This window comes from Dendrobates tinctorius, unplaced genomic scaffold (genome assembly GCF_039654945.1).
Source record: "Dendrobates tinctorius isolate UK_male_01 unplaced genomic scaffold, ASM3965494v1 ptg000219l, whole genome shotgun sequence".
Taxonomy (NCBI): domain Eukaryota; kingdom Metazoa; phylum Chordata; class Amphibia; order Anura; family Dendrobatidae; genus Dendrobates; species Dendrobates tinctorius.
In genome coordinates, this window is record NW_027361886.1 from 758162 (window position 1) to 782872 (window position 24711).

Genomic DNA, 24711 nt, shown 5'->3' on the forward strand with positions numbered 1-24711 from the left:
GTCACTGGCTGGCGAGTATGGCTGAGGCACAAGCAGGCGTGCACAACTGAGGCAGGCACAGCTGAGGCACTAACAGGTGGGCAAGGAAAGACACACTGTCCCGAACCTTTACAAACTGAGGTCGGTTCGTGAGGTAGTTAAGGATCCAGGTAGAGAGTTGGAGGTCCACGCCAACAAGGCCCAGCTTGTCTCTCAGTAGACCTGGCTGTATGGTATTAAAAAGCACTAGAGAAAACGAAGAACATTATTCTCACAGTGTTCCCAGGTTTCTCCAGGTGAGAGAGAGTCCTATCTAGAAGGTGGATAATGGCATCATCCACACCAATGCCCGGCCTGTAGGCAAACTGGAGAGGGTCCATATCCAAGCTCACTAGAGGACGGAGACGTGTGAGAACCAATCTCTCTAGTACCTTCATCAGGTGTGATGTCAATGCTACAGGTCTATAGTCATTAAGGTCTTTCGGATAAGGTTTCTTCGGAACTGGTACCACACACGATAATTTCCACAGTTGTGGTACTATACCTATTCTCAGGCTCATATTGAACAGATATGTAATGATCTCACTCAGCTGGTGCCCGCAGGTTCTGATTAGCCTTGCACTGATGCCTTCAGGACCTGCAGCCTTCAAAACTTTGATCTTATCCAGTTCTTTTGCAACCTGGGCACTTGTGAAGAACAGACCCTGGCTCAGTTGACAAGTTGTAGCAGGGGGTGAGGTTATTGTAGCAGAGAGGTGTGAATGGTATGCAGGGGCAGGAGCAGCCAGTGTGTGATTAAATCTGTTAAAGAATAGATTAATTTCAGTAAGCCCCTCTTTATCTACAACCATCCTAGAGACAGTCTGTCTATGCCCAGATATGGACTTTAGACCCTCCTAGACTTCATGAATCGTTTTCTGTGACAATTTCAGTTCAATCTTTCTCTTATAATTAGCCTTTCCCTGCCTGATTAGATTTTTCAGATCTTTCTGCACCTCTCTCAGCCTGCCCTTGTCACCTGATCTGAAGGCCAACTTCTTCTCTTTGAGAAGAGCCTTTATTCCGGGGCTGATCCATGGTTTATTGTTAGAGAAGCACCTCACTACTTTTGTGGGTACCGTGTTGTCTACACAGAAATTAATGTAGTCCGTTATACAGTGTGTGAGACCATCCATGTCATCACCATAGGAATCTTGCAGCACATCCCAAGTGGTTGTTTCAAAGCAGTCTCTCAGAGCATCATCACTCTCCTCAGTCCATATCCTCACTGTGCGAGTGACAGCAGGTTCTCTCTGTACAAGTGGCTTGTACACGGGTTGGAGGTGCACTAGGATGTGATCCGATCTTCCAAGGGGCGGTAGGGCTGACGATGCATATGCCCCTCTCACATTGGCAAAGAACAAGTCCAATATTTTGTTGTCTCTAGTGAGGCAGGTAACATACTGTGTGCAACCGGGTAGTATGGATGCTGGAGACACATGATTGAAGTCTCCCGAAACCAGAAGGAGTGCTTGGGGGTAAAGGGACTGCATCATGCTCACTGTGGATTGTAGGACCTCAGTGGTGGCATCAGCTTTCGCAGAAGGGGGGACATATGCAGCTATCATGATTGCATGTGATAGTTCCCTCGGTAAATAAAAAGGTCTCATGCCCACAGCTAATAGCTCAATGTCCTTACAGCATGTTTGCTCTTTGACCACGATATGCCTAGAGTTACACCATCGATCATTCACAAATATCGACAGCCCTCCTCCTTTCCTCTTACCGCTCTCCCTTGTCCTGTCCACGCGAATGAGTTTAAAGCCATCCAATGAGACAACAGTGTCCGGAGTACCTTCGGTGAGCCAGGTCTCTGTAAACATCAACATACTGCACTCCCTAAATTCCCGATGATGTCTGGTCAGCGCCGACAGTTCGTCCATCTTATTCCCGAGTGACCTCACATTGCTCATAATGACGGAGGGTTGTGCAAGAGAGCACGATCGGAAAGAGGACAGAGCATGGGAAAGAAGCAGAGCCTTTGCCAAAGGAGCACAACAGAGCAGAGGAAAGGAAAGCCACACAAAGCTAGGTATAGGACACAAGGCAAAGTACAGAATACAAGACAAGGTACAGGATACAAGACAAGTACAGAACATGAGACGAAGTACAAGCACAGAGCGTGTGCGATAAAGCACAACAGGGCAGAGTGCAGGGGCGCAGAATAGAGGGAGCGACCGAGCAGAGACCAAGCAGGTCTAGCAGGGATGCAACACGATAATCAGGCCCCTCCCATAGGAAGAGGCGGCACGATATAGGGCATGGATACTTGGACTTCCGGGTCAGGTCCTCCAGGATCACAGAGAGGATTTCCCCGTCAGATCCAACAGAACCATAGAGAGGACTGCTAGGTCAGGTCCTCCAGGACCATAGAGAGGATTTCCAGGTCGGGTCCTCCAGGACCATAGAGAGGATTACTGGCTCAGGCCCTCCAGGACCATAGAGAGAGTCGCTGGATTAGGTCCTCCAAGAACATAGAGTGGAACCGTTACAGGCAGCATGGAGATGAGCGCGCACACGCGTGCAGGGCACAGGCGTCAGCCGAAGGATCCAGCAGGAGATGCGCGTGCACACCAGCAACGGCCAGCAGCCGTAAGGTGAGATGCGCGTGCCCACTAGAGGGGGCTCCCGGAGTGGCCGCGAGGACCCGACTCCGGGGATCATGCGGCACAAGCGGCATGACAGCCAACAAGCCTTTAACAAATAAGTAGCGACTTTAACAAATAAGTAGCATCCCTCAGGATCCACTAGTAAACTTTGCAAAAGGAAGGGGATTCCCCTGGCTAAGGCCACAGAGACCCCCCCTTGATTTTGGATGCAGGGAGGCAGCGTGATACCATCCATCATAGTACGCTTTCTCAAACGAGAGTATTTTACCTTCCCTGAAATACGTTTCTTTGAGGAGTATAATGTTTATTCCCATTTTCTTAAAATGCGAGAGTGTTTGTTGTTTGGAGACAAGAGAGTTGAATCCATTAGTGTTTAATGTGGCAACTTTAAATATCTTTAGAATGTCAGCCATTTATGAGTATAAATTCACTTTTCAATGTAATTCGGATGTATACAGTCTGAGGTATTACAGAGAGACGGGAGGGAGAAGGATGAGGACCATGGAGAAAAAAGGTCAACAGATGGAAAGGTTCTAGAAGAGAGAAGCAAGTCGTTAACAAACAACATAATAAAATATACAACTGAATGATTAATTTTGGCATTGAGAAGATTGCAATAGTAATATTGTCCTCCAGTCTTTCTGGGAAGTCAGCTTAGATTACAAACTATCTGTTACACCCTCCGACGCTCACCAGGGGACCTCCTCCTTCCGGCGCCCTCCCTCTCCGCTCTCGCGCCGTCCCCTGTCTGGCTTTACAGGGTCACGGCGCGTCAGAGGCCCGCGCATGCGCGCCCGCCCTTCCCCGGCCGCTGGGCCTCCTGGGAGCACGTGACCTGGTGGCTCCGCCCCATCATGGCGGCGCCCACCGGGTATTTCTGCTTGGCGTCTTGGCAGGTAAGACGCCTGTTTGTCATTGTCCGTGGCGCTTAGCAGTCCTTGCGCAGCGTCACCCCCGGCTCTCAGGTCCCTGCGCACCCCCTGTGCTGCGCTCTTCTCTCTGCCCTGTTTCTCGTCTGGGATTCCTGTCCGGTGTCTATCTTATCATAGAGAAAAGTAAATTATAAATTTTAATTCCAATGTACATAGTCCTGTTCAGGTAGCAGAGGAGAACAACTACTTATTGGAACCAGGAGGGAGCAGTTGTCCATCGTCAATTCGACAGGATATCGTTGTACAATCTTTGCCACCAAAGGAGGAGAGTAGTAGCATCAATAGTAAGTGGAACTTCTGTTCAGGTGTCCTGCTCTTTAGTGGGAGTTGACCGATTTGCTCTTGGCTCTTTGTGATTTAGGTGTCGAGGCCACATGTCAAGGTATCGGAGGAGGCTTACAGGTCCAGGTATTGATCGAGTGTTATGCCCAGGGTTTTGCATGAGTCTTGGACCTCTGTTGAGGTTCTAGCCTGGTGCCTCTTATCCTCTGTAGAGATGCGAATCCTAAATGGAAACAGCCAGCGGTACTGGAGCGTTTTCTGGAGAACCGCCTCTGTGAACGGTTTAATAAGCCTGCGCTTTTTCAGAGTGATTGACGACGGATCTTGGAAGAGTTTAATCTGGGTATTCTCGTATTTGATGTCTTGGGCTTCTCTGACCCACTTTAACAGTAAGTCCTTTGTGTGGAAGTCCAGAAACCTACACAGAACATCTTGTGGCGGGTCTCCCTGGTTGAACTATTTCAATGTCATGAGGGTCTTGCTCAAGTAGAAGTCCACGGAAAATCTCCATTACGGCGCCACCCAACGCTTCGAACGCAACTGTCTATATCCTTATGTTATTTCTTGAATCCCGGTTCTCATGGTCCTCCAGTGAAGAATGGATAAGGTGGATTTGCTCTTCTTGTGCCTTGAGACTAGTCAGTATAGCGTTTGTGTGATGAGTATGGGTAGATTGGGTAGACTCTAGGGCTTCGAGCCTATGGCCTTGTTGGGGAAGATCATGTTTGATGTCTATTAGCTCTTTCCCAATGGGTTCAAGTGCTTTTGATAGAATTCGCTTAATAAAGGAGCGAGCTACTAGTGGATCTCTAGAACTAGATCCCATGTCAGAGTCACTCTCCACGTCCGAATCTGTGTCGCCCACTCGTGCTGGAGCTGTCATGCTATGAGACCTCTCAATTGTTGTAGTTGATGAATGCTTATTTAAGAACTTATCCAAGTCCGCTTGAGTAGTTGAGTTAAAGATCTTAGGCGTGCTTCTTAAAGTTTTGATCCCTGATTTAACCATCTTGAATATGATATTGGATAAGTCTTAATGCAGCTTATGGTGCCTTCTTTGACTGGCAGGTTGAGATGTTTAAAATGCCATCTTATGCAGTATAACAATGTTTGCACTATCATTACTTATGGTTGATGGCAGCCTGCTGTTATCCATTTATTTATTTATTTTTTTAATTCAACAGCAGGGGTAAAAAAAAAGACATGCAGACTCAATGTTTTGTAGAGCAGCTTGAGACTTCAGGGAGGCCCATCCAAAGTTGCTCAATACACTGGATGCCACTATCTTCAAAATGGGATATCAGTATATCCTCTGGGACTAGGTATGCTTCCCGCTTTGGCCCCCGTTTAGCGTGGTTTGTGACCCCCTTAGAGTCTTTTTCTGTGCCCTAGGTTGTTTATGGCTTTTGCTTTCTGTCACCAACCCTCTTCTCACCAGTGGTCTTGTGCAGTGTTTCACCACCGCTACACCGCTCTACAGCACCGTCGCACGGTTTCTCATACACTGGAGGCCGGCACTCACCTCGGCAGCGCAGGCAGAAGTCGCACCGCAGAGAGTCCAGAGACTGCGCGTTAAGACTGATGGCAGTTCACGGCCTACAAGGAGTGTCTCAGGGAGCAAAGTAGCAGACCGGGTCATGCAACCAGCCCAGGCACCCACATTCCACTGGGTCCGCACACCTCTGCCAGGATCGCGTCGCACCAAGAAGTTGGTGTAGCGGGACGGAGGGGGGGTGGCACAGCAGGACCGTGCCTCCAAGGATCACCCCGGCTTCACCTGTATGGCATTGCGGGTGGGTAATGCCTGGGTTCAGTCTCTGCCACCGGACACCGCCTCACCAGCAGGGTGGAGCTGAACAAATAGATGGCAGGAGTACAGGGTGCAGATGCAGAAGGCCTCAGATATGCCTGGGGCGCATCCTCAAGGACTCAGGGCACGAGATACCAGGGCAATATCTTTCCTTGAGGGTCCCCTCGGGTGGACAGCTGCGATCAGCACTAGGTATGATGCCCGAGGGAGGCTCACTGATTCAGGATGCGATAGATTAGCACCATAATGCAGGAGCCAGCTCATGCACATCTGATGTTAGTGGTGGCAATCTTGGATCTCGTTCACTTCTAGTTTCATCAGACCACAAGACATGTCTCCAAAAATTAAGGTGTTTGTTCCTGTGTGCATTTACAGACATTAATCTATTTTTTTATCTTTCTTTTGGAGTAATGGCTTCTTCCTGGCAGAGTGGCCTTTCAGTCCATGTTGATAAAGTACTCGTTTCACTGTGGATATTGACACAAACTTACCAGCTTCCACCACCATCTTCACAAGGTCTTTTGCTTTTGTCCTTGGGTTGATATGCACATGTCGAACCAAAGCATGTTCACCTCTGGGACACAGAACTCGTCTCCTTCCTGAGCAGTATGATGGCTGGACATAACCATGTTGTTTGTACTTGCGTATAATTGTTTGAACAGATGAACGAGGCACCTTCAGGTATTCTGAAATTGTACCCAAGGAAGAGCCAGGCTTCTGCAAGTCCACAATTCTCTTCCTGATATATTGGCTGATTTCTTTACTTTCCCATGATGCTACACAAAGAAGCAGAGTGTTTCAGGTCTGCATTAAAGTACAGTACATCCACAGGTTTGTCTCTAATTAACTCAGATGTAGCTAAATAATGTATCCGATGCTTCCAAACACATAACATCATCATATGCGCAGTCCAGAATTGTTTAAAGGTATAGCAATCTTAGTGTATGTGTGGCGCCCCTGAGGCTCAGTCGCCACAGAGGTACTGCACCTTCTCCTAAGGTGTAGTGCCCCACCACCTAGGTAAGTTGGGAGCTCCTTTCCACACTCCAACACTCGCATCCCACACAACAGGGTAGTTCTGCACAACCACATTGCGGCTCAGTGCTTAGAGAGTAGCAGAGCACCTCTGGTGGTTCCCTGCATGGAACACTGGATGTGCTGGGAGGTGGGTGGAGTTGAGACCCATATAAAAGGTTGGGAAGGTTTAGAATTACAGATCAGTCAGAAGTCAGTCTGAAGGGGAGTCTGGACAGTCAGTCAGGAGAGTCTGAGGACGGGTCCGAGAGCAAGGAGATCCCCAGAAGAGGGAGAGAAGAAGGAGTGCTGTAGCTGCCTCAGTGATCGGAGCCAGCTGGCAGAGGAAGGGAACAAGAGAGAGAAAGACGTATAACTGCAACCTAAGCTTCCATAAGAGAGAAAGAACAGTGCAGAACGAAGGAGTAGGAGCACAGAGAGGAGACGTGGGTTGGAAGAGGAACCCTGCCTATAGGTTCTCAGCGCAAGGCCGGGGCCCTGTCCCCGAGGTTGTATGGACACTTATGGCTCCGCAGCAGACACCGGTGGAGTAGTTGGCTGTAAATGCACTACTCCCATCTAAGACTTGGGGCACAACAGCAACTGAATAGAGAGTGAGGACAACGGAGAAGGGAGTCCTAGAGAGAGGCTACAGCTGTCTGGCATACGAGTAGAGTTGTTAGGAACATCTGACAGGAGGAACTCCAGGGTACCACGGTACTGGAGCTCTTCACACCTTAAGGCGCAATAGAGGAGTCGTTCAGGAAAGATACATGTTGGCGGAGTGTTGGAGAGGAGAATCCTGACTTGCCCGGGAGGTTGAGTCTCTGCCCCGGAGGACACGGCATGGAAGCGGGCACCAGTGTGTACCACGAACTGTGAGTAAAGCTATGGAACTGCAGGCCCTGGTGTCTTCCATTCATTTGTGCGCCAACACCGTCAGCACCGCTACATCTGGGTACCAGCATTCCTCACACCGCCTGCGCCTATTCTCATCTATTGCAATTCCACTGCCCTGGGGTTACAGCTTCACCTGTGGGGAGCTACACCATCTATGCTGCAGCACACCATCAGTTCCAGAGGATCTGCACACAGCGTTGGCTTAATATCTTGCTTGCCAAACACCACAGGTGGCGTCACAAACTATTCCATTTCATTAACTACTTTTGATTTTGTAGTAAGTAATAAAAATGCCTTAAAACATTCTCTCTCATTATTCTGGCATTTGGCAAATATTAATAATTATAGTAATCCTAAATTACATAAAACAGGAAAGATTTATTCTGATTTCATAATAGCTATTGAGAAAAAAACATGCATCATATGTGCCTTTTTATATAGTGTATGTATTTTCTGGTTTCAACTGTATAACATCCCACCAGACTTCAGCACTATGCCCACCACCCATGCCACCCTCAAACATAGTATGCTGTTATATATTTCCCCTCTTCTCCAATCCCTCCACCTACTTTATATTTACCAGCATCATCCTGCCCCCACCCGTGTATGCACATTCCGTCCAAGTAATTAAGAACCTAAAACTTGTACAATAAGGGTATGTGCACGTTGCGGATTTGGCTGCAGATCCGCAGCAGTTTTCCATGCGGTGTACAGTACCATGTAAACCAGTGGTCCCCAACCTCTCTGACCTTGAGAGCCACATCCAGCTCTGAGAGAGGGTCGCGAGCTACTTCGAGCTCTGAGAGGGTTCTGAGCCACATCCGGCTCAGATAGGGTCACGAGCCACATCCGGCTCTGAGAGAGGGTCGTGAGCCACATCCGGCTCTGAGAGAGGGCCGCGAGCCACATCTGGCTCTGAGAGAGGGCCGCGAGCCACATCTGGCTCTGAGAGAGGGCCGCGAGCCACATCCGGCTCTGAGAGAGGGCCGCGAGCCACATCCGGCTCTGAGAGAGGGCCGCGAGCCACATCTGGCTCCCACACTCCCTCACATGAGTGGTAACCAAAGCCCCTATTATGGGTATAATGATAGCCAAAGAAGCAGTATACCTATATCCAGTGATCCCCACAATACCCAATTCAGTATTCTCCCATCAAGCACTCCCACCACACTGTCGTATCCATCTTCAAGCAACTCCTGTGACCGGTAGTGTCATCCTGTCTCCAGCGTACCATCTTTAAATTATCTATAAACCCCTACGACCAGAGAATGTGCATCCAGGTCTACTCTTCTGTGCAGGGCTACTCACAAAATTCACCATTTTGAGATTTGCTCTTCATAGCTCTTTGGTAGACTTGGAGCTAATTCACCAAGCTGGCAGACAGTCGCGACCCACAATTCATGGATCGCAAGCCTCATGTGGCCCCCGAGCTACAGGTTGGGGACCCCTGATGTAAATCTATGGAAAATCAAATCCGCTGTGCACATGCTGCGGAAAATTCCACGCAGATTTGCTGCGTTTTATTTTCCGCAGCATGTCAATTCTTTGTGCGGAATCTGCAGCGTTTTTACACCTCTTGCATTATAGGAATCCACAGGTGTAAAAACGCAGGTGAAATCCACACAAAATCTGCAGAAAATCCGCAGAAGATCTGCACTAAATCTGCAGGTAAAACGCAGGTCATTTTACCTGTGGATTCAGCCAAATCCGAGTGGAAAAATCCGCAGTCAAATCCGCAACGTGTGCACATACCCTAAAATGTTTACTGGGAGGTGATGAGGTGATGCCCTGGAGCGGGGAAATAAGCCTATCATTCTGCTATGAGTGTCAGTATTCTTTGCTCTGATTGGAGGTTCAGTGGGACTGTTGCTCCACCAATCAGAGCCATGGTATTCACTACATGGCAGGTGCACAATTTCTTAGTTCTTCTCCTACAATCACCCTACTCTGGAGAAGTTTGTAAAAAAAAATTTAAAAATTCAGGTCATTGTCACTGTTACCTGCCAGTCTAGCTACCGGACAGCTGGAGCCTAGTGCCAAATACAGGCCTGATTACAGCTAACCAAAAGTAGTCTTTTTGGTGAATGGAGCCCACCAGCTAATGTATGGGGAAAAGCTGTTACAGAACATTTTGGAAATGCTCTGTGGTAACAACATGTTCCTTTCTTTGTGAAAAACACCATGCATATGGATGAAAGTATGGATTGACAAGATACTGTTTTCTGATGTAAAAAATCTGGACATTCCCTAAGAGGAGACATATAGTATAAGGCATGATTTTACCACATCTCCTTACATACTTCTCATATCTCAAGGTCTTGTGCCTCTATAAGAGAGTGGTGTGGAGAGAAAATAGTAGATTGCTCCCCCCATCCAGGGATTTCTCCCTCCCAGCAAGCTAGAATAACAGGAAGCCAAATGTGTATCCTTCAACAAAGCGCCAGGGCAATGTGTCTCCATAGCAACCTGCTGCACGCTGACAAAGGGAATCCAGCCTGAAATAATAATAATATGGATGAAATACGTACTAGTGTACATAAGGCACATGGATGTGCTGTATAGATCTTGCCTGATGCGCTTCCTGGGTAATTTAGAAAGAATCCGTACGGCTAGAGAAGCATGTCAGAGATGGATGGAAGCAATAATTCATAATTAACAGCTAATAGTTCTTAATAATGCAGCACATTTTTGCCAGAGACTATTAGTGGCAGTCAGGTGCGGACAGTGGCATAGGGCACACTTACCCTCCTTGAGTAACAGACTGGGCACGAGTATTTTATGGTACATTCAGAACGGCACTTCATAATATGCGATCTACCAGAGATAAATCTGCATTACAGCAGTATCAGTAAAGGGGTTTTCCAGGTTTTTATGCCTTTGGGCTTGCTCTAGGTGAAAACAATAAGCTGAGCTGATACTTCCCCTTGCTCCAGCGCTGCCTCTCTGCTGCTGCCCCTACAGCGAACATGACTGATACAGCCAATCACTGGCCTCGGCAGTGATGACGATTATATTCATCTAGAGGACTATCATAGATATAAAAAAGTACGGTATATCTGGAAAATCCCTTTAACCAACTAGACACCAGAGGACAAAATAAACAGGTTGTCATTGGCCTGCTACACTCGGGTTATTAGTTAATAATAATAGTAATGGGACTTATTCACACGTGACAGATGTATTGCAGACATTTTTGAAAATGTGCTGTTACTTGAATGGGGCTTGGGTAAATCCATGTGCTTGCCAACAAAACAACCCCTTTCAGCTAAATGTTATTGATTTTCGGTTGAATAATTTCTTTTTTTTTTTTAAATCAAATAGTTTTTATTGAAGAAAATAAGAAGGATAACAATACATACATAGGCATGTATAAATATATCAGCAATATTAATTTTCTTACATTTTTAGTAATGCAAGAAAATCTCCCCTTAGAAACTAAGAAAACCCTCCCCTAACCTCCCCTCGTCACACTTACACGATCCTTGTCCATGTAATACAATGCCGCACACATTTCTATAACCCTAATATCCTGTCTTTGATGAGTTCCAGAGAGGCTAACCCAGGAAAGTCCAAGCAACCCCCCATATATCCTCATAGCGATTCATTTTGCCTCTCTTCATATACACACTCCGCTCCATAAAAATCATGAAATTGACTCTGTTCACAAATTCCTTTCTAGTAGGAGGATCTTCATCCAACCAATGTAATGTAATAGTCTTCCTTTCAACATATAGCATTTTGGCTATTGCCAGTCTGCCCCATTCGTCCATCGCCACCCCGTCTACATGCCCTAAAATACACGTCAATGGGTCTCGAGTAATATTTATTGCCATCACTCTCTCTTTCAAATTCAAGACCACTATCCAAAATGCCTGCAATCGGGGACAGGACCATAGCATATGTAGCATATCAGCCTCATCCATCGTACACCTTGGGCACCTGGAATCCATTCTCACACCAGCCTTTTTCATCCACACAGGAGTCCTATATACCCTATGTATGGCGAATGATTGCGACACCCTCCCAGACTCACTTACAGACATTTTAGGGACGTATTTCAAGACCGACTCCCATTGAACATCCGATATGTCTCCCAAGTCTGCAGTCCACCTAACTTTGGCCGTCAACGGATGTCTGTCCAAAAACGTGTCTAGCAATCCCTTGTAAATATGTGTTACATGGGCGTACCGACCGAGAGGTGGGGGGGGCAGCTGCCTGGCGGGGTACCGGGGATTCCCCCAGTGGGCCCTTGGCTGAGGGAAGGAGAAGAGGAGGACCAGGCTGGAGACACATGGGGGAACATGGGGGCAGCAGGACAAGATGCCAGGATGGATACATATGGGGGCCAATATGGATACATATAGGGGGGCAGGACAAGGGGCCAAGATGTATGTATGGGGGAGCCAAGATGCATATATATGGTAGAGCCAGGATGCATAATATATATGTATATATATATATATATATATATATATATATATATATATATATATGGGATTTAGGGGGGGAGCAGCACATGAAACCAGGATGGATATATGGGGTGGAGCAGCACAAAAGGCCAGGATGGATATATGAGGGTGGCAGCACAAGGGACCAGGATGGATATTTGGGGGGGGTGGCAGCACAAGGGACCAGGATGGATATATGGGGTGGCAGCACAAAAGGCCAGGATGGATATATGGGGGTGTCAGCACAAGGGACCAAGATGGATATATATGGGAGGGTGGCAGCACAAGGGACCAGAATGGATATATGGGGGGGAGCAGCACAAGGGGCCAGGATGAATAAATGGGGGCAGCAGCACAAAGGGCCAGGATGATATATAGGGGGAGCAGCACAAGGGGCCAGGATGATATATGGGGGGAGCAGCACAAGGGGCCAGGATGGATATATATGGAGAGCAGCACAACAGGCCAGGATGGATATATAGGGGGGATGGCAGCACAAAGGACCAGGATGGTTATATGAGGGGGAGCAGCAAATGGGCACATGATTGATATATGGGGTGTAACAGCACAAGGGACCAGGATGGATATATGGCGGGTGGCAGCACAAAGGACTAGGATGGATATATGGGGGGGAGCAGCACATGGGCCCAGGATTGTTACACAGGGGGGAGCACCACAAAGGACGAGGATGAATATACAAGGGGAGCAGCACATGGGCCCATGATTGATGTATGGGGGGGAGCACAAGAGATGGATATATGGGGGAGGAGGACAATGTGGACACGCATATTCATGAGTGTAATGAGCGGTATCACGTGACCGCTGAAGGCAGGAAGGGAGACCGTGGAGAAGCGGGGCTGCAGGGACCGCGCCAGGAGGGGGTAAGTATAGCGATATACACCTGTCCTGGGTCCACTGCTGCTCACCGCTGTCTGCTGTGTCCTGTGTCAGTGACGTTTAGGCAGCAGAGGGCGCGGTTACGTGGTTAGTACGCGCTACGCCCTCTGCTGGCTGAACAGTCACTGACACAGGACACAGCAGACAGCGGTGAGCAGCGATGGACCTCGGACAAGTGAATATCTCAGGTGCCGGGTCCTGAACAGGAGAGGTGAGTATAGCATTTTTTTTGCAGCAGCAGCATATGGGGGCTGTTGTGAATTCGCTTTCTGGCCTACCTCTGGTTACTGCTGAAGGTGGTGGAGCTGGTCAAGTTGACGGAGGGGTTGCGAGTTCTCTTTCTGGGCTCCCTCTGGTGGTTACTGGAGGTAATGGAGCTGATCTGATTAACAGAGGCTTGCCACCTGATAATGAGGACGACGATTGGAGATCTGGGGTTTCAGACTGGATTTAAGACTGCCGACTCGCTCTATCCCTGCTGGTGATTTTTTCCTGCCTCCTGAGGTCTTAGCTTCCAGCTCAGTCCCTGCATGCTCAGCTAAGTGTTCTTTTGCCATTCTGTTCAAATTTGATCTGGTTTTGTCTATTTCAGTTTTGTGTGGGTCAGCCAGCTCCGGCTGGGGCTGTGCTGAATCACTATTCATATGTTACTGCTTGTGCCAGTTTGTTTTTGTCCCTTATTAGATTGGCCTTTTTGCTCTGCTTTCAGAATATACCAGAGTGCTGATATAGTGGACGAAGTCGTGCGACTTCAGTATTTTTGCATCAGATGTGTTGGACCTTTTTGCAGGGTTTTTTGCGTGATTGCAGACAGTGTCTTTCCTTTCCTGTGCTGTCTAGTCAGTGTGGGCCCCATCATTTGCTCAGTCTATTTTCCTACCTGCGTTTGTGTTTTCATCTTGTCTCACCGACAATATATGTTTGGGGGCTATCTATTCCTTTGTGGTCTGCTCTGGGGCAGTTTAGATTTCCCCTTTCTTGCTTTAGGCTTAGTTAGCTCTCCGGCTGTGCCGAGGCGTCTAGGATCATCGTAGGCACGCTCCACGGCTACTGCTAGTTGTGTGGATAAGGGTCTGCAATCTGCTTACTTACCAACCTCTCTGGTTTTCTGTGGCTTAGCTTGGGCGTGCTCTCCTCCTCGGTGACCCAATCATGACAGAATCACTAGCCAAACCGCAGACTCTAGGGTACTCAAAAGAAGGAAAGAATTGTAAAAAAAAAAAAAAAAAAGTGTCAGAATTTTTTTATATATTTTTTCCTCTTTCTCTCTGGGGACGTAGGAGGATTTTTTTTCTTTAATGGAGATTAAGCAATTGTCTGATCGTGTTGAGCAGCTCGCTGCTGAAGTGCAGGGAATTTCTGCCTATCTCGCTTGAATTTTAAGAATAATTGTAAACTATTTCTTGCCTTGAAGCCTAACTCATCGGGGAGCTCTGTGCAGCAGGTTAAAATTGTCATCTCCTTGCTGCGCGGCGATCCCCAGGATTGGGCTTTTTCTCTGACACCTGGAGATCCTATTCTGACTAATGTGGACGCATTTTTTCAAGCCTTGGGGTTGTTGTATGATGAACCTAATGCTATTGATCAAGCTGAGAAAACCTTAATGGCATTGAACCAGTGTCAGGATTCTGCAGAGTTATATTGTCAAAAATTCCGAAAGTGGGTGGTCCTTACTAAATGGAATAACGATGCCCTAGCAGCTCTCTTTCGGAAGGGTTTGGCAGAAACCGTAAAAGATGTTATGGTGGGATTTCCTGTTACCTCTAGTCTTGACGATTCTATGTCATTGGCCATTCAAGTTGATCGGCGTTTACGTGAACGTAAAACTACACGAGAAGCGGTGCCGCCTTTTGAACGAATGTCTGAACCCATGCAATGTGATAGGGTTTTGTCTAGGGCGCAATGTCAGCAGTTTAGAAGGCGTAATAAGCTGTGTTTTTACTGTGGAGATGCCTCTCATACTATTTGTCTGCCCTAAACAAGAAAACATTTTGCTCACACATTTTCCATTGGCAGTGTACAGCCTAAGTTCCTTTTGGCAATTACTCTGATCTGCTCCTTGTCTACATTTTCTGCTAAGGCTTTTGTAGATTCAGGAGCAGCTTTGAATCTGATGGATTTAGACTTTGCTAAACATTGTGATTTTCCCATGATACCCCTGCGGACTCCTATGCCTTTGAGGGGGTATTGATGCTACTCCTTTGGCGGAGAATAAACCCCAGTTTTGGACCCAGGTGATAATGCGGGTCGCCCCGGACTACCAAGAAAATTGTAAATTTTTGGTGTTGCACAGTTTGCATGATACTATTACTCTGGGTTTTCCCTGGTTGCAAACTCATAATCCTGTTTTTGATTGGAAATCTGTGTCTCTGGTGAGTTGGGGTTGTCAGTGTGTTCTTAGTGACACTCCTGATTTCTCCACCTCTCCTCAGTCTCATGATATTCCTGATTATTTGGCTGATTTTTCTGATGTATTTAGTGAGAGTAAGTCTGCATCTTTGCCTCCTCATAGGAGTTACGACTGTGCAATTGAGTTAATGCCCGGGTGTAAATTTCCCAAGGGTCGGCTTTCAACTTATCGGTACCCGAACATGATGCTATGCGATCTTATATCAAGGATTCGTTGGAGAAGGGTCATATTAGACCATCCTCTTCACCTTTAGGTGCTGGGGTTTTTTTTGTGGCCAAGAAAGATGGTTCATTAAGGCCTTGTATTGACTATCGTTCCCTTAACAAAATCACTGTTAAATATCAGTACCCGTTACCCCTGATTTCTGATTTATTTTCCAGAGTTAAAAATGCCTGTTGGTTTACCAAGCTTGACATCAGGGGGCGTATAATCTTATTCGCATCAAGCACGGGGATGAATGGAAGATGGCATTTAATACTCCGGAGGGACATTTTGAGTACCTGGTGATGCCTTTTGGGCTCACTAATGCACCTTCTGTCTTCCAATCTTTTATGAACGATGTTTTCCGGGACTTTGTGGATAAGTTTTTGATCATTTATCTGGATGATATTTTGATCTTTTCCAGTGATTGGGATTCTCATGTGGAACATTTCCGGACTGTGTTCTGGATTTTGAGGGAAAATTCCCTGTATGTTAAGGGATCGAAGTGCCTCTTTGGTGTACAGAGGATTTCATTTTTGGGATTCATTTTGTCCCTGTCGGCTATTGAAATGGACCCGGCCAAGATACAGGCCATTTATGATTGGGTTCAGCCCACTTCTTTGAAGGCTCTCCAGAAGTTTTTGGGTTTTGCTAATTTCTACCGTAAATTTATAAGCAATTTTTCTGGTATTGTCAAACCACTGACTGATCTGACCAAAAAGGGCGCTGATGTGGTGAATTGGTCTCCAGAGACAGTCTCGGCATTTCAGGAGCTTAAGAGGAGATTCACTTCTGCTCCGGTTCTACGGCAACCTGAAGTCTCACTCCCATTTCAGGTGGAGGTAGTTGCTTCTGAGATTGGTGCAGGAGTCGTTTTGTCCCAAAAATATCCGGTGACTTCTAAAATGAATCCCTGTGCCTTCTTTTCTCGAAAATTCTCCCCATATGATCGTAACTATGACGTGGGGAATCGGGAATTGTTGGCCATGAAATGGGCATTTGAAGAGTGGAGACATTGGTTGGAAGGAGCTAGACATCAAGTTGTGGTCCTGATCAACCACAAGAATTTGATTTATCTTGAATCAGCAAAACGCTTGAATCCTAGACAGGCTAGGTGGGCCTTGGTTTTCATGCGTTTTAGTTTTGTGGTCTCTTTTCTTCCGGGCACGAAGAATGTTAAGGCGGACGCCCTTTCTAGGAGTCTCTTTGCGGATTCTCTTATTGTGACCGAGCCTACTACCATTCTAAATGAGAGTGTAGTTCTTTCCGCCATCTCACCCGATTTGAGACGTGCCCTGGAGGAATTTCAGGAGGACAAACCTGAACGTTGTCCTATGGGAAAATTGTATGTCCCTGACCAGTGGAGGAAGAAAGTAATGTCTGAAATTCATTGCTCCGCGTTGGCTGGTCATCCAGGTATTTTTGGTACCAGAGATTTCGTGAGTCGGTCTTTTTGGTGGCTTGACTTATCTCGTGATGTCGGGAATTTTGTGCAGTCCTGTGGGACTTTGTTAGCGTGGCTGGTCTGGAGCCGGAATCTCCAGGAGTGGACCCTCTGGGCCATGGCACCGAGGGGCCTCGGGTGAGCTGCCAGGTGGAACCGACCCCTATACAGGGACCGTTAGGAGCAGGCCCAGGGGTTCGAGTACCACGGTAGCAGGTACCGAGAGGGGCGGCTCAGGATGGACTGGAGTAGGAGGGTGGGAATGAAGTGTAGATGACAGGACAGAGCTGGAACACCGGAGACAGGAGTCTTGAGTGACGTGTTGGTCTCGGCCCAAATCTTGGAAAATTCAGAGGACAAGGCATTGGCCGAGGGTAACTCGGAGGCAGGGGTTATCAGAGGAGGAACACCAGGATGTCTGCCGAACACAATGAAAAATGGAGACTTGGCCGAGGACTCGCCAGCATGGTTCTTGTAAGCGAACTCTGCCAAGGGAAGTAAGTCAACCCAATCTGGTGGGCGTTGGAGAAATGACGTAGGTACCCAGTGAACGTCTGGTTGGTACGCTCCATCTGCCCATTGGACTGTGGATGGTAAGCCGAGGAGAAGTCAAGGGAAATGTTCATGAGCTTACAATGTGATTGCCAGAACTTGGAGGTGGATTGAACCCCTCGGTCAGACACAATGCGTTGAGGTAGTCCATGGAGTCTGAAGACTTTGGCCAATTCCCCAGCTGAGGGGAGACAGGGCAGAGGGACAAAGTGGGCCATCTTGTTAAAACTATCCACCACCACCAAGATGACTGTGCAGCCAGAAGAAAAGGGTAGGTCGGTGATGAAATCCATAGCGACGTTTTCCCAAGGGACTGCAGGGGCGGGCAACGGCAGCAACAAGCCGGATGGAGGTCTTCGTGGCACTTTGTTTTTTGCATAGGATGGACAAGAAGCCACAAAATCGAGTACATCTTGGTGAAGCGTGGGCCACCAGTAGTGACGCGTGATAAGATCCAGGGTCTCCTTAGTCCCGGCATGGCCGGCCAGTTTGGAGGAGTGCCCCCATAGGAGGACTTTTCGCTTGAAGTTCTCAGGCACAAGCGTTTTGCCAGGAGGAGGAGCAAGCCAGTTCACTGGAGCCACTGTGATGATCCTAGTGGGATCAATGATATGCGAGGGTTCCTCCATGGTTTCGTGTGGCTGGAAGACCCTGGACAGAGCGTCGGCTTTGGTATTTTTGTTGCCGGCACGGAAACGGAGCTCGACGTCAAATCGGGCGAAAAATAAGGACCATCTGGCCTGACGAGGGTTGAGTCTCTGGGCAGACTGGAGATAGGCCAGATTCTTGTGATCCGAGAAGATGACAAAGCGATGGACGCCATTCCTCCAAGGCCAACTTGATGGCCAGAAGTTCCCGGTCGCCGATCGAGTAGTTACACTCAGATGGAGAAAAGGCCTTCGAGAAGAAGCCACAAGGGTGCAGACGACCGAAGGCGGATCTCTGGGACAATACTGCCAGGTCAGTTGCTCTCCGAGCGAAGCAGGACCGGAGCCGTGGAGAAAGCCCGTTTTAGGGTCAGAAAGGCCTCTTCAGCCTCCGGAGGCCAATCTTTGGGAGTAGTCCCTTTTCGGGTGAGAGCAGAAATAGGTCTTGTGATTGCGGAAAAGTGAGAGATGAATTGCCGGTAATAATTGGCGAATCCGAGAAACCGTTGTATCGCCCTTACTCTGACGGGGCGAGGCCATTTGAGAATGGCAGACAACGTCTCGGGGTCCATCCTCAGTCCAGCGTTGGAGATAATGTATCCCAGAAACGGCAGAGAGGTCTGTTCGAAGAGACATTTCTCTATCTTCGCATACAGGCGGTTCTCCTGAACACCAAGCGGACACTCTTTCTATGGGATGAGAGATCCGGCGAGAAGACGAGGATGTCGTCCAAGTACACGACCACACAGGAGTATAAGAGGTCCCGGAAGATCTCGTTGACGAACTCTTGAAACACCGCAGGAGCATTGCAGAGACCAAAGGGCATGACCACCTGGTACTCGTAATGGCCGTCTCGAGTGTTGAAAGCCGTCTTCCACTCGTCTCCAGTGTGGATACGGACCAAATTATAGGCTCCTCTGAGGTCCAGCTTGGAGAAGACCCGAGCCCCTCTGAGACAGTCAACCAACTCCGGAATGAGTGGAAGAGGGTACCTGTTCTTGATGGTAATCTCATTCCAGCCCCTATAGTCAATGCACGGCCGTAGAGTTCCATCCTTCTTTTTGACGAAGAAAACCCGGGTCCTGCGGGCAAAGAGGATTTCCGTATAAAGCCTCTGGCGAGGTTCTCCCGGATGTATTTGGACATGGCTGTGGTCTCAGCGGGAGACAGGGTGTAGATTCTGCCCCTTGGGGGGGTTGAACCGGGGACAAGTTCAATTGGGCAGTCAAAAGGCCGGTGTGGAGGAAGGACCTCCCCTTCCTTCTTATCAAAGACATCGGCGTAGGAACTGTAGGCTGGAGGGAGACCCGGAAGGTCTGGGGGTGCCCAAGGAGCGTCCGCCAAGCGGACAGGAGTCAGGCAGCGAGCTTGGCATGGGTGCCCCCAGCGGAGTATCTCCCCAGAAGACCAGTCAAGAACAGGTTGATGAGTCCTTAACTATGGGAGACTGAGTAGAATGGCGTGGGAGAGCTTAGGCAAAACATAAAAGGCTATCTTCTCTCGATGTAAGGCACCGACTTGCAACCCCACTTCTTCAGTGACCAAGGTGACGGTCACCTGTAGCGGTTTGCCATCCACCGCTGCAATCTGGAGAGGGATAGATAGAGCAACCACGGGAATTTGGTATTTGTCCACTTCTTCAGGCCGAATGAAGTTACCTGCCGAGCCCGAATCCACGTAGGCCACCTCAATCCCCGTCTCTCCCCTGAAAGCAAAAGAACAGATATAGTAAGAGGTTGAGAGGGATCATCATCACCTAGGGAGGCCTCTCTTACCTGACCTAGGCGGAGGAGTTTCCCTGTCTCTTAGGACAGGTGCGGATATAGTGTGATGAACCTCCGCAATAAAGGCACAGACGTTGTGCCCGCCTCTCTTGCTGACGCAACTCGGCCAACTTGAGGCGGTCTATCTGCATGGACTCGACCGAGGAGGAAGAAGGGGACCCAGCCGAACAAGGACTGGCAGAAGGGGTGAGAAGAGGAGCTGGCCTGGTGGACCTCCTGTCTCTCGCTGACTCCCGAGCGCACTCTTGGAAGCGTAGGTCAATGCGGGTGGCCAGCGAGATAAGGTCCTCTAAGGTGGTCGGGGTATCTCGACCTGCGAGTTCATCTTTTATTCTGCCTGAAAGACCGTGCCAGAACGCCCCTACCAAAGCAGTGTTATTCCAGCCGAGCTTGGAGGAGATAGTGCGAAAGCGGATAGCATACTGTCCGACCGTGAGAGAACCCTGATGTAGGTTAAACAGTGAATCGGTGAGAGCGGCTAACCAACCCGGCTCATCGAAGACCCTGCGAAAAGTATCCAAGAAAACCAGAAGACTTGAGACAACGGGTTCGTCACGTTCCCAGAGAGGATTCAACCAGGACAGGGCCTCTCCCTCCAGATGGGACATAATAAAGGCTACTTTGGCCCGGTCAGAGGGATATTGTTGTGGCAACCATTCAAAGTGGAGGCTACACTGATTTAAGAACTCCCTGCAGAGCTTGGGATCCGCAGTGAAGCGAGGCGGTTTGGCGAGGCGGGCCTCGGGAGAGCTGTAGGAGCGGAGGGAGGAGTCGGAGTTGCGACAGCAGACTGGAGGACCGACAAGCAGCTATCAAAGGAGGCCATGTAAGACAAAATATGGGCTTGAGTATCTTGTTGCTGGCCCAGCTCCTGTTGAAGACTGGCCAGTAGATTGGCAGTTCCCGGATCGGCCACCTGTAGGGCCTACAAGCGGGTGTCCATAGACTTCATGACCGACATAATGTGTCCCTGATTCTCCCGCAGGAAGAGTAACTCTTTCTGGGTAGCAGCAGTAGTACCGGCGGAGTCCATGGCCTGATCGTACTGTTAGAGTGGCTGGTCTGGAGCCGGAATCTCCAGGAGTGGACTCTCTGGAGGGGCCCCGGGCGAGCTGCCAGGTGGAACCGACCCCTATACAGGGACCGTTAAGAGCAGGCCCAGGGGTTCGAGTACCACGGTAGCCGGTACCGAGAGGGGCGGCTCAGGAAGGAGTGGAGTAGGAGTGTGGGACTGAAGTGTAGTTGACAGGACACAGCTGGAACACAGGAGACAGCAGTGGAGTAAGACTGGAACGTGGAGGGATGGTTGGAGCAGGAACACAGGAGACAGGACTGGAACAGGAACACCGGAGGAAGGACTGGAGTAGGATGGAAGGACTGGAGCCGGATGGAACAGGAACACCGGAGGCAGGACTGGAGTAGTAGGATGGAAGGACTGGAGCAGGAAGGAACAGGAACACCGGAGGCAGGACTGGAGTAGGACGGACGGACTGGAGCAGGATGGAACAGGAACACCGGATACAGGATTGGAGTACAGCAGGGGACACAGATAGCAGGACTGCGAGGCTGCTGCTGGGAGCACACGAGAACGGGACTGTGAGACTGCAGAGAGCACACGAAGAAGCGAGGCCAGTGTGCTAGGAAACACAACGATCAGGCGCCTCCCTCAGGGGGAAGCGGCCTGATATGCCCCTGTCTGGTCTGCCATTGGTCAGGAGGTGCTTCCGGGTCAGGGCATAGCCGGAGCACAAGAAGCAGAAGGGAGGCGCGGCCACGGCCTATGGCGCATGCGCATTGCATGCAGAGATGCCGTCGGCTGCGCGCCTGTCAGAGGTGACCGCTGTGGCTGTCAGGCGGCGGGGGGCTGCGGCGTGGGAACGATGACCGGGTGAGTATGCAGAGACGGCGTGGGAGTGGAGACCGGGTGAGAATGTCGGAATGGCGTGACAGACTTGTTCTCGGTCCAAACCCTGTTCTCGTTCTAGTGGGTTGTTCATGCCCCTGCCGGTGCCCAAGAGGCCATGGACCCATATCTCAATGGATTTTATTTCCGATCTTCCTGTCTCTCATTGAATGACTATTATCTGGGTGATTTGTGATAGATTTTCTAAGATGATCCATCTTGTACCACTCCCAAAGTTGCCATCTTCTTCTGAGTTGGTGCCCTTGTTTTTACAAGAGGTGGTTCGGTTGCACAGGATTCCTGAGAACATTGTGTCAGACAGAGGAGTCCAGTTTGTTTCCAGATTTTGGAGAGCTTTTTGTTCCAAACTGGGAATTCAGTTATCTTTCTCCTCTGCATTTCATCCTCAAACCAATGGGCAGACTGAGAGAACAAACCAGACTTTGGAGTCCTATCTGAGATGTTTTATATCTGCTGATCAGGATGACTGGGTCACATTTTTGCCCTTGGCCGAATTCGCACTAAATAATAGAGCTAGTTCTGCCACTTTGATGTCGCCCTTTTTCTATAACTTTGGGTTTCATCCTCGATTTTCTTCAGGGCAAGTTGAATCTTCGACCTGCCCAAGTGTGGACACCGTGGTAGAGAGAATGCAGCAGATTTGGGACCAAGTGGTGGATAAGTTGTCCCTCTCTCAGGAAAAAGCCCAACGGTTTTCCTACTGGCATAGGACCATTGGTCCCCGGTTTAAAGTGGGTGATATGGTTTGGTTGTCGTCAAAGAATATTCCTATGAAGGTTGCGTCTCCAAAGTTCAAGCCAAGATTCATTGGACCCTATAAGATTTTGGAGATTCTTAATCCTGTTTCTTTTACAATTCTGACCACTGTACCTTTATGAGGTCATAACTCTGGAACGCTTCCATGGATCCCGGTGATTCTGACATTGTTTTCTCGTGACATATCATACTTCATGTTAGTGGTCAAATAATTTGGCGAAAATTTCGCAATTTTCCAACTTTGAATTTTTATGCCCTTAAATCACAGAGATATGGCACCCAAAAAACTTGATAACTAACATTTCCCACATGTTTACTTTACATCAGCACAATTTTGGAACCAAAATTTTTTTTTGTTAGGAAGTTATAAGGGTTAAAAGTTGACCAGCGATTTCTCATTTTTACAACACCATTTTATTTTTACGGACCACATCACATTTGAAGCCACTTTGAGGGGTCTATATGATAGAAAATACCCAAAAGTGACACCATTCTAAAAACTGCACCCCTTAAGGTGCTCAAAACCACATTCAAGAAGTTTATTAACCCTTTAGGTGCGTCACAGGAATTTTTTTGAATATTTAAAAAAAAATGAACATCTAACTTTTTTTCACAAAAAAAATACTTCAGGTTCAATTTTTTTTGTTTTACCAAGGGTAACAGGAGAAATTGGACTGCAAAAGTTATTGTGCAATTTGTCCTGAGTACGCTGATACCTGATATGTGGGGGGGAATGACTGTTTCGGCGCATGGCAGAGCTCAGAATGGAAGGAGCGCCGTTTGACTTTTTCAATGCAAAATTGTCTGGAATTCAGATCAGACGCCATGTCACGTTTGGAGAGTCCCTGATGTACCTAAACAGTGGAAACCCCCTACAAGTGACCCCATTTTGGAAACTAGACCCCCCAAGGAACTTATCTAGATATGTGGTGAGAACTTTGAACCCACAAGGGCTTTACAGAAGTTTATAACGTACAGCGGTACAATTAAAAAATCATTTTTTCCACAAAAATGATCTTTTCACCCCAATTTTTATTTTCCCAAGGGTAACAGGACCCTAAAAGTTATTGTGCAATTTGTCCTGAGTACGCTGATACCCCTCATGTGGGGGTAAACCACTATTTGGGCGCATGGCAGAGCTCGGAAGGGAAGCAGCGCCATTTGACGTTTTTGGCTGGAATTGAGATCGGACATCATGTCGCGATTGGAAAACCCCTGATGTACCAAAACAGTGGAAACCCCCCACAAATGACACCATTTTGGAAACTAGACCCCCTAAGGAACTTATCTAGATGTGTGGTGAGAACTTTGAACCCCCAAGGGCTTCACAGAAGTTTATAACATAAAGCCGTACAATTAAAAAATCATATTTTTTCCACAAAAATGATCGTTTCACCCTCAATTCTTATTTTTCCAAGGGTAACAGGACTCTAAAAGTTATTGTGCAATTTGTCCTGAGTACGCTGATAGCCCACATGTGGGGGTAAACCACTATTTGGGCGCATGGCAGAGCTCGGAAGGGAAGCAGCGCCATTTGACGTTTTTGGCTGGAATTGAGATCGGACACCATGTCGCGATTGGAAAACCCCTGATGTACCAAAACAGTGGAAACCCCCCACAAATGACACCATTTTGGAAACTAGACCCCCCAAGGAACTTATCTAGATGTGTGGTGAGCACTTTGAACCCTCCAGTGCTTCACAAAAGTTTATAACGCCCGGGCGTGAAAATAAAAAATTCGTATTTTTTCCACAAACATGATCTTTTAGTCACCATTTTTTTATTTTCCCAAGGGTACCAGGAGAAATTGGACCCCAAAAGTTGTTGTCCAATTTGTCCTGAGTATGGTGATACCCCATATGTGGGAGAAAACTACTGTATGGGCACACGTTGGGGCTTGGACGGGAAGTAGTGACGTTTTGGAATGCAGACTTTGATGGAATGGTCTGCGGGTGTTATGTTGCCTTTGGAGAGCCCCTAATGTACCTAAACAATGTAAACCCCCCACAAATGACCCCATTTTGAAATCTAGACCCCCTAAGGAACTTATCTAGATGTGAGGTGAGCACTTTGAACCCCCAAG

General features: G+C 48.2%; 1 protein-coding gene across 2 annotated transcripts in view; it reads right to left on the bottom strand.

Moving 5' to 3' along the window:
- The window catches only part of HOMER3 (homer scaffold protein 3), a 328522-nt gene that overhangs the window by 38232 nt on the left and 265579 nt on the right, over nt 1-24711 (bottom strand). The window lies entirely within an intron of this gene.